The sequence below is a fragment of the Silene latifolia genome, chromosome Y (genome assembly GCF_048544455.1).
Source record: "Silene latifolia isolate original U9 population chromosome Y, ASM4854445v1, whole genome shotgun sequence".
Classification (NCBI taxonomy): domain Eukaryota; kingdom Viridiplantae; phylum Streptophyta; class Magnoliopsida; order Caryophyllales; family Caryophyllaceae; genus Silene; species Silene latifolia.
Window position 1 is genome coordinate 268723631 of NC_133538.1, and position 10376 is coordinate 268734006.

At 38.4% G+C, this 10376-nt stretch overlaps 1 non-coding gene across 1 annotated transcript; it reads left to right on the forward strand.

The window, feature by feature from the left end:
• The first annotated feature begins 10023 nt into the window (after nt 1–10023).
• Nucleotides 10024–10097, forward strand: TRNAM-CAU (transfer RNA methionine (anticodon CAU)). The gene has a single exon. It is a non-coding gene; the product is annotated as a tRNA-Met (tRNA).
• Nucleotides 10098–10376: the final 279 nt, after the last annotated feature.

Here is a 10376-nt window from a genome sequence, read left to right on the forward strand (position 1 = left end):
TTGGTGGTGCCTTTCATTTTGCACCCCGAATTATTGACTTACTTGCTCCCTCCATGCGTTTTGGGACCTTCACATGGCTTGATTTTCTTCCATTTGCTTGGTTAGTTGTTGTTACCAAGCAAAGGTCTCATCTTGCCTTTTGGCCATCTCTTGAAGCATATTCATTTGGGCCCTCTCGGCCTCCGCACTCAATCTTTGGCGCTCCATGCTAGCTACCCTCCATTGATCTAAACTCTCAAGTCTTGGCGCTTGTTGTTGTTGCCAAGAATGAGAGCTATCAACTCTCCCGCTAATCGCCTCCAAAGTCCCTCGGGTCTCGGTGAAGTACTCAAACATTTGTTGTTGCCATGGGGCGATTGGGGGATTAGAGCTTCCCCCCGCCTCAAACATCGGTGTGTCGTGAATGGGTGGGTCACGCTCCATGTTCCCTATCTCCCTCTCCTCTTCACTATCAAGATGGACTACTGAGGGTGTACTAGCCTTCTCCTTTGTACCCTTTGCTCTTGTGTGTCGGCCGGGCAATAGAAATGAATGGCATGGGTACCATGAGGAATCGGGCCATCCTTTGGTAGAATCATGTAAGGATTTTCTCGACTCCCAACCAATTGCATCGAAAATTGATGGCATCTAGGACTTTGATCATGTGTGTTTCCTCGAGTCCTTGGGCATTGTAAAAATGATTTCCCCAAACGGGGAGTTGGTCATCCGAAGTTGATCCCACATATTTTTCCACAAAGAGGGTGATTAAACCCCACCATTTATGTTACCTCCCTACCTCTTCCTATGCTTTAAACAACAATTAACAAAAAGTCTTGCCCAATCCGGCACGCCATCCCCCTCTGGGAGCATGGTCCAATTGTAATCCTCACCGCGTCACTAAATTTTGTTGGCTCTCCCATGGAGAAGAACCAACAAGCCAAACTCCTTGTTAAAATATGGATCACGGGGTTGGTGATGGCGGAAAGTTTGTCTTTATGATCTTGTGCTTGTCTCCCCGTGAGATGAAACCACACTTCATTTAGCTTGCCCTTGGGTGGGTTATCCGGGGAAGGCCTTTTTGTGATTTGTAAAACCTCGCTCACCTCATCAAAAGAAATAGAGTGTATGAAGCCGGAAATTCATTCTCTCATTTGCTTCCTCCCCCGTTTTTGAGATGGTGGACAAGAATTCATATGTGAAAGATCGGTAAGTGTCATCATAAAGGTCCATGTATTGTTATAACCCCACCCGACTCAAGAGTTGGAAGGTGAGTTCCTCTATTCCTAGGCTTTGAAGGGTTTCACGGTGAAGGAATTTTGTGATGGGAACGGGATTGTCTTTTTCAAGTTTTCGAAAATTTTTCTTTTGTTCGGCATTAAGTCCCTCATCCCCATTGAACACTTTGGGGGCACTTCCCTCCCCTTGTGTGAGTTTTCCTTTTTCCAAAAACCATGGTACCTAGCAATCAAGAGTACAAATATACCAACAAAAACACTCAAAATGATTTTGCTCTCTTTGAGGCAATTCAACAAACACCTTCTATGCACTAACTCAAGAAGGTAGAATTGTGTGATGTTTGTTGAATACCTTTCCCCTTTCTCAGAAAATAAGTTTATCCCAGCAATTATAGACTACAATCAACCATTAAAATCCAAAAGTTCAATGAAGAAACATGAAATTTCGGATTATAGCTAAGTAAAGAGAAAGATTGGAAAATTTATTATACCTCCCCGAATCCACTTAAAATGCTAGGTGATCGAAGTATAATGCAAAAACCCCTCCAAGAATGCTCCAAATGACCCAGAAATCTCTTGAAAAAAACTTGAATTCAAAGCTTGGAAAGTTAGGATTTGGGACGAAATTTGGGGAAAATCAAATTTTTGAAGGGCAAAGTGAGTGTTTGATGGTTTTATGTTGGGTTGAGAGATGAATTTGATGATGGAAGTGGAGTTTGTTGAAGGTTTTGGTGTAGTTTGATGGGGTTTGGGATGGTTTTTTGGAAGTTGAAGGTTGTAGATGTCGAAAAAAAAAGAATGAAGGAGATGTGAATTTTTCTTTGTAAATAGGCATTTTTCGATCCCGTAGCTGCTAACTGCGCACGCTTCGCAATTTCAGTGTGCAGGCTGCGCTTTCTGCTGGATGTCGCGGAAAATGTCTTCTTTCAACTTCTTCCTTGTTAGGATTTTTGGCCTTCTTCTTGTGCTTTCCCTTCATTTGACTCGTGTAGATGGTATCCCGAGTTATTTCAACTTCCATTACAACTTTTGGCACGCTTCCTAAGGAACTTCATCCGACTCCCTTCAAACCCTTCAACAAACTATCAAAAGATTCCAATATTGATGCTTCTAAAACATATTAAAAGTGAATAAATGAAAAAAAAGGAAAGCGGTAAATTATATGCTAAAAAGAGAGTATTTACAAAGGTTGCCGTATGTTTAACGTCGATGGCTCGACTTAGTGCTTCTCATGATCATGCTTGGTAAATGGGGTCTTCCAAATTGACTTGTTCAACGATTTGTGGTTCCATGCCTTCATGATACACTTTAAGTCGTTGTCCATTCACTTTAATTATCTTTCCCGTGCTTGGGTTCTCAACTTCGACCGCTCCATGAGGGTGTACTTTTTTCACAATGAACGGTCCAACCCACCTTGATCTTAGCTTCCCGGAGAACAACTTTAACCGGTTTTGAAAAACAAGAACCTTGGTGCCTTCCTTGAAAACCCGCGGACTTATCATTCGATCATGCCATATTCTAGCTTTCTCTTTGTATATGGCGGCATTATCATAAGAGTCAAGACGGATGATGCCCGTCGTTGTGTGCACCAAAGATAAAATTTATAATACCTATTAAAACTAACATAAGCTAGTGGTAACAGGGTCGAACCACATGGAGGCGATGCAATTATTAGTTGTTTAATTTTAAGTCCAAGGTAATAAATGTGGGGGTTCGATTTGATTTGGTTTATAGCTAAGGCAATAAAATACAATGAACTAAATAAATGGATAAAACAAATATTAAAAGGGTGCTAAGATGGTCGGTTCACTGTAGTTTCGGCGGCAGTGTACTAGGTAGGTCTAAAATAAACACGTGAGACGGGAAAATAAGAAGTCCTCTCGGTCCATTCTTACAGGTAGCATCTTTCGATCTCGCTACAGGTCCCTAATATCACTAATACTAACTTTTGTTCTAAAAAGTGACTAAAAAGGCTAAATTAACTCATCTTTCGATCCCATTAATCTAGTCGTCTTAATTAGGTAGGCTATTTCCCTTCCCTATCTTTCGATCTTTATTAGGTCGGTCAAATCCTAGACATTCAACTAGTCGCGTGCACTCGATTCGTCAAACATGGAGATTAAATTAAGTAAAACGAAACTAATACTCACGTGGCCAGTCGATCGACCAGGGAACCCGGTCGATCGACCATGGCGCGATTTAGGTCGTACTATTCTAATCCCGCCTACTGCTACAGATTCCCTACATCTTAGCACAAGGTATTTAGCTACTCATACTCATGATAAAAACAGCAATAAACTTAACAATTAAAACATTCGAATTCATACTTAAATTGATTAAACGAACGATTAACATGAAACGATAAATTGGCTTTGCGAGATCTAACCTTGCAATCCTATACTACGAATGAGAGCAACAAACTGAATAATAAAACAGAAGAATACCGTGTAGATAAATTGCGGAATAAAGATCAAAACCAAATGCGAAACAAAACGTTTTTAACGGAAATAATGTAAACTAATGTATATGTAGAACTTGATAATAAAACTGAATTAAAGCTCGATAATTATTCTGAAAATCTAAGCTACGTTATATAGGAATATACGTAACACTTATTCCTGAAAACCTAACTAGTACGGGCTTCTTAATTCTCGTTCTATTAATTCACGTCAGAATTAGCGGCTTGGTCGATCGACCATGCAAGGCAATCGATCGACCGCTCTTCGCTGAACAGTAGCTACTGGAACTCGTCGGTTGGTCGATCGACCATGGAGGCCAGTCGATCGACTGCTTAGCTGATAGTCCGCTTCCAATTCTACATAAAATTATCTTTCAGGCCTCGAAATGCGCACCAAGCTCGTTCCTTGAGTAAGTACTTCACGTCAAATGCAATGCATGGTACTCGGGGACGGATTTAGCTCAATATCTACTCATTTCTGCATAAATCTGCAATATTACATAAAAATACGAAAGTAGATGAAATGGGGCGAATAGTAGCCTTAAACTACATATTTGAGCTCTGAAATGCCTGTAAAATGAGGTGTAGAACATCATATAAATGACACGCATCAAACTTCCCCAAACCAAATCCTTGCTTGTCCTCAAGCAAGAACTAGACTCGATCCTAAAACCTAATGGAACGAGTTCAATCTCAGAGCGAAATGCAGCATGTAAAGCCTAAACCAATTTAATGTAACAACTAACAATCAATTAGCAATATGAATCACGCAAACGAGTTATGAAGTCATTAAAAACTGTTGAACCGTCAACTGTAGAGACTTATCAAATTGGACTCTCACGGGTCGCTCAGATCACTCAATAAATACAGGTGAGTATATATGAAGATAGAAAGAATTCATTTTGTAGTGACTGTCACCTAACTACGACCTATAAGAACATGCCTGCAATGTAATATGAAAGTAATCTCTACAACCGTACATATGCATTCCAACCAAACAAATGACCCTGATACATGCCGAGGTAAATTTGGATATGTGAGGTAATGGGTAAGAAGAGGCAAAACATTTATGGAAGTGTGGAGGTATAGATGATCAATCTAGCACCTAAACAAAACCATATGACAATATCCAACTTCTTGCTCAAGATCTTCAACCGACGCGGTGCTAAAAGCAAGCACAAAACTCACAATCTTCGTAATTAATCAACTCCCCATAAGATATGAACGAAACATGGGAGCAAAAATCGCCATATAATAAAGACTTTGAATTATGCGAATTGATTTTTTTTCTTTTTTCGAGCTTCAGTCGATCGACCAAGATGGCCAGTCGATCGACCACATCTACAGTACAGCACTCTTTTTCTTTTTTTTTTTTCTTTTTCGAATCATTTTTCCTCTCTTTTTTTTTCTTTTTTTTTCCCTTTCCTTCCTTCTTTCTTTTTCCCAACATCATCTCAAAAGAGCATTCACTACCAAAAATGAAGTAACAATCCCAAGAACTTAAACTACTAGCTTGACAAGGGCAGGCTAAATGTAGAATGTAGTAACGGGACAAAAAAGCTATTTCTGTCAGTCTGGAGCTTATGGGCTAAACGAATAAAGGAAACCTCTACCACATGTGTCAACGAACCACAAACCGAATGCATGCAGGTATTAAGCAGATCAAATTCATATTTACGCAAATTGATGTAACATGTCTTATAAGGAGTAACCACTCATAATCCTAGATAAACTGGTCATAGATGACACCAGTTATAGGCTCTAAATCTCAGAATATATAAGTAGTTTGCCAAAAATCTAAGTCAAGTCTTATGTTCAGCAATAAATTTAACGAAAACTCATAGACTATGCATATTAATTCTACTAATAACATGTCAATTAAGCAAGGCTCAGGCATAAAACAGCTGAAAATGCAATGTCATCATTGAAATACTACCGTTCCGACTCGACCTATATGCTAAAATAGACGTGGAATTTTTTTGAATTTTTGAAAATTTTCAATTTTTTGGTATTTTTGATATATATGTAGGAACTGAAATGAACAACACAAGACAAAAACTAAACGTGAATGCAAAACAGAATGAATGCAACGCAAAACCCTTCCCCAAACCAAATCGCACAGTGTCCCCATTGTGCAAAATCATATAGGGAAATAAAAAGGAAAACGGGAATTTGCGTGAAATTAACTACATAAGACATGAAGTAAGAACCCGGAAACTCACAAGACTTTAAGCGCAGCAAAAGGAAACCTCCCCAAACCAGCGTGAGCTAGGAGGTTTCAGTAGCCAGTAGTGCTACCAATAAGTACCTGAAAAGACAAATAATACCACGTGTAATTCCAAGAAAGCAATTTATGAAGCGCAAAATTATGTGTAAAATAAAGGAACGGAAGAAAAGAGAAACGAAACGGAGAATAAAGTGGAGAAAAGATTCCCTCAACTCCGCAAATCGACCAAACTCAGTAGCGGAATGATCGAAAAACAGGTACAGCAGCGAAAGCGGTCGATCAACCACATTACCCAGTCGATCGACCAAGGTGAACTGATACGGTCGTTATGTACCAAAAATAAATACCTAAATATAACTAACAGAAGCTAGCGATAAGTAGGGTCGATCTCCACAGGGAGGTGGTTTACTATCTACTTGTCTATTAGGTCTGTTTAAGGTCACAGTGGGGGTTTTAATTGTTTTAACTAAACTAAAGAGACTAAGGCAAGAGAAATCAAAACAAGAGAAAATAATGATGAAATACAGGGGTAAATCAGATAAAAGAGAGAAATATGCTAGGAATCGGTCTACCATGGCAGCTACACTATCGGGTCAACTGAGTTGATTAAATTATTGATAAGAAGAGCAAGGTCGTCACCTTTCGGTCCTTAAACCTACGATTATACCCTTTCGGTCTCTAATCGCCCTAGGGTCTCCCTAACTTAGCTTTCGCCCTAATTAGGTATCACCTATTGTAATTAAGCAAGCCTTCCCTTCCATTCTTTCGATCCAGGTCAGGGGTAACTAATTAATCGGTCTCCTGCATGCATTAATTCAACCTAATCACAATTATATTGCTTAATACAATTCTTGTCGCAAAACTAATCTAATCATGTCGATCCTAACATATTGCTACCACGGTTTCCCCAGTCCTAACATATTAAAGGAATTAGGTACGCATGGCTCGGGATACTAAACTAGCAATGGCTAATCTAATAACGTAAGACATGATAACTAAATAGAGAAGTAGTAAAAGCAATAAAGGAACAAGAATAAATTAAAAGGGAAAGAGGGAGAAGAAGAGTTACAGTAATAAATCCGGGAATAAGAGAGAAACAAAGTAACAGAAACACTCCTCACTTCCTATTTATAAGAAAATAGAATTTATTTGACCTAATGACGGAATAAAACTAAAAAGACCAAGCCCATAAGATAATCCACTCGATCGAGTGATTTAAAACCACTCGATCGAGTAAACTAAAGCTTAAACCACTCGATCGAGTAGAAAATCTACTCGATCGAGTAAATCCTAACATGCAACTACTCGATCGAGTAGAAAAAGGACTCGATCGAACATAATTGTACTCGATCGAGTACTTTCCAGCAACAATTTCCTGCTTTGCGCACTGAACTTCAAACGGGTTCCATTTCTTCGTTACTTGGGCAAACATGGCGATTCCGGTGGCATTAGAAAGCTAAGAGAACAAACTTTCATCTCCAATTAGAATCACCTGAATATCTGTTGTAGAACACGAGATATGTCTCTTAAAATTAGGTACTAGCAATTTGAAGTTCTTCCTTTGCTCACCTAGCTATCTTTCTTCTTTGCGCATCTCAAAATAGCTACATTACCGCTTCAAATTCACTATTCCACCAAATGCATGCTAAACGGACGGTAAAAGGCTTGATTTCACTACTTTCTGGTTCATTCCTGCAAATAAGACAAAACAAACCAAAGTAGCATATTCGGGGCATTTCATAGCATAAAACTACGATAAAAGCATAGAAATACGTGCATAAAAAGGCCAAAAAGGACGATATAAAATGCACGTATCAAATCTCCCCAAACCAAACCTTTACTCGTCCTCGAGTAAACTAAATGCAAACTAATGGAACGGAAAAGATAACTCAGAGCTAGCTACAAATGCCCACTTAAACCAATTTAATGCAAGGAACTAACACTTATAGCAAACTGTCAAATGCAAACGAGTTATAAGATGTTTATAATAAAGCTGAACCGTCGACCTTGCAAGACCTTTAATAATGGACTCTCACGGGTCACTCTTCTCTCATGAAGCAAAGGGTGAACATATATATATAAGAGAGAAAGAAAAAATAGTCGCTCACCTAGACTACGACCCACATAAACATGCATGCACCTAATATGATAAACAATTCTAGATACCGTACATACATTCCAACCAAACGAGGTCCTGACACAGCCGAGGGCTTACAAAGATATGGTAAAGTGAGGCAATGGGTAAGAAAAGGAAAAACATTTACGGGAATGTGGAGGTATAGGTGATCAAGCTAGTACCTAAACAAAACCATATAACAACATCCATTTCCAACTCATTTATAGATTTAAGCACGAGTGCCCTTCATTTGGCTCAAAATTCACCAAACCGAACTGAAAATACTCCTCAATAAATGTAAATAAAGCATAGGAGTGAAACCGTCTCATCAAACAACATCATTTTTTTCTTTCCTTTTTTTTCTGTTTTTTTTTTTCGGTTTCGTCTTTTTTCTTTTCTTTTCCTGTTTTTTTTCGAATTTCTTTTTTTTTTCATTTTTCACGTTTGTTTTTCATCAACCTCCTTTTCTTCATAAAATACCAACTCCGAATCAACAGATACAAGCCAAACTTGGCACAATGAAATATATACCGCAAAACATACACTAAACTAGCTTGACAAGGCAGGCTGAATTTGGAATGTAGCTAAGGGTCAACAAGCAAATTTGGCTAATGTGGAGTTAAATGGGTAAAAATGAAAGAAAGGGAAATTGTAAGCACCTCCCTGCATGTGACACCAACCACTAACCCGAATGTATGCAGGCAAAAAGCAATTGAATTTCATATACGTGCAAATTAATGAACATGCTATGCAAGGAGTAACTACTCACAGTCCTACATGAAACCGGTCACAAATGACACCAGTTTATAAGGCTCTAATCCTTAGAAATTATAAGTAGGTTGCCAAAATTTCAGGTCAAGTCTATTCGTTCAGCTAAATTTTAAACATTAATTCGTAGACATGCAAAAGAAAAAAGCTAGAAAGATATTAATTAATGCAGGGCTTAAGCAAAAAGACAAATTACAGTGCAATTTCATCATTAAAATCTACCGTTCCGACTCAACCTATATGCAAAAATAAACGTGAAATTTTTGAATTTTTGAAATTTTCAAATTTTTATGAGATTTTGAATTTTAATAAGAATAAACAACAATGCAAACGGAAATTAAACATGACAACAGAAATGCAATAAAAACAAGATGCAAACACAGATATGGATGCATAACCTCCCCAAACCAAACCGTGCAATGCCCTCATTGTACCCAAACATGGAAAGGAAACGCAAACTAAAAGAAAGAGAGTAAATACGGAAAGCTCACAAGATTGCGCGAATAAGGGACCTCCTCAAACCAGCCAGCAACGTGGGAGGTCACTAATAGCTCCGAAACATCGTCACAAGAAGCTAATCCAAGCAATGGCCGTCCAAAACAGCTCGATCGAGAGGAATAGTGGTCGATCGAGTACTTTTTTTTTTTTTACAGGTACTCGATCGAGTACTTATATCACTCGCCGAAATATTTTTTCCGAATTGAACCTTCTCTTTCGGATCCAGGAAACAACTCGCCGAAATATTTTTTTCCTTTTGGAAGATAGAGGAGCGAAACAATCAGCCTATTGATATTGGAAGACCAAAAGGGTTTTTCCAATGTATCATTTCTGGGTCAAATGGAATTCATAGGTATAGGAAGAAGCCCTATCAAATAGAGATTTTTTCTTTCAACCATATTTCCATTGTTAATACGATATAGAAGGAACACTACTACAAAGAGTATTACACCCTTGATCGTGAAATATTGATTGCTTGTTGAACGCCGTGAATTGGGTGAAAGTAGGATACTCCAAATTCGGGGGTCAAAGAGTTTTATAAAACGTTCTTGGTGGAAAAAAATGTGAATGAAAGATCCCACTGAATTGAATTGGGTCCATGAATCTGAGAACTAGTGAGAATTTTTAATCTCTCTCAATTCTAAAATCCAGAATTTGAATTGATGTCCTTTCATTGATTTATCCTAAAGATTTCATTTCAATTGGAATATGGTTATTCACCATGTACGAGGATCCCCGCTAAGCATCCATGGCTGAATGGTTAAAGTGCCCAACTCATAATTGGCGATTTCGTAGGTTCAATTCCTACTGGATGCACGCCAATGGGACCCTCCAATAAGTCTGGCTCTGTATCAATGGAATCTTATCATCCATACATAAGGAGTTGGTGTGGTATATTCATATCATAACATATAAACAGTAAAAACTAGCATTCTTATTGAGACTCGAACTCATAGGGAAGAAATTTTATTTATGGATGGAATGAAATAGGCGCGTATTTCTGAGACAAAAGTATTCGGTTATTGGGGAAAAAGCAATATACTTCTAATGTCGAATTCGAATCAACTAGGACGGAAATAAAGTATTGGGTCGAAC